Consider the following 800-nt stretch of genomic DNA (forward strand, 5'->3'; position numbering starts at 1 on the left):
TACTGAAGTTCAGGTGGAGCTCTACAGAGTTTGGACTTAAGCCAGCTGCGTCTGGCTTAGGTCTGGCTGCTGTGCTCAGCTCCTTCCCGCTGCAGACCTGGGCTAGGAGTGAGTCTAGGGGTTCCTGGAAGTCGGCAGAAATTCCTACTCAGCGGGCAGGGTGGTGGAGTTACTGCAGAGTGGTGAGGGGTGCCCCGAGGGGGTGGGAGAGGGTCCGGCCCACGCTGCACCTGGGCTGGGACTGGTCCCACTGGCGCAGGGTAGCAGGAAGCTCTCCACACACTCCCAAAATCACTTTAAAAAGAAAATTATTGTCCTATTGGAGAATAACACAGACTAAGCTTGACTTCTGTACAAAACAATCCTTTACTTCATTTTCTGGCCCATAATCCCTACAGTATAGAAAGGAGATGAGCAAAGGTTTGAACATTTATTACAATCTTTAGTATTACAAGTTTTATAAGTATTACAGGTATTTATAAATTTAGTATTAGGAGGTACTAGCTAGGTAGCAGCACTGCTCTGTTCATTGTGTCTCATACTTTCCACTAATGAAAGCCAATAACAAAGAGCTAGCAATCTAGCTCAGCAAACTAAGAGCCTGCTTAGGCAAAAACAAGGATCCTGGTTCAATCCCTGGCACACAGGCTTCACCAGCCCCACCTCAAGGAGCACTGAGGCAGCCAAGGAGCCCAGGCATGGTGGTTCATGCCTGTAATCCCAGCACTCGGAAGGCAGACGACAGGAGGATCACTATGAGTTGGAGCTGCATAGTAAGTCCATGTACCAAATGCATTAAA

The sequence above is a fragment of the Octodon degus genome, unplaced genomic scaffold (genome assembly GCF_000260255.1).
Source record: "Octodon degus isolate 3935 unplaced genomic scaffold, OctDeg1.0 scaffold00091, whole genome shotgun sequence".
Classification (NCBI taxonomy): Eukaryota; Metazoa; Chordata; class Mammalia; order Rodentia; family Octodontidae; genus Octodon; species Octodon degus.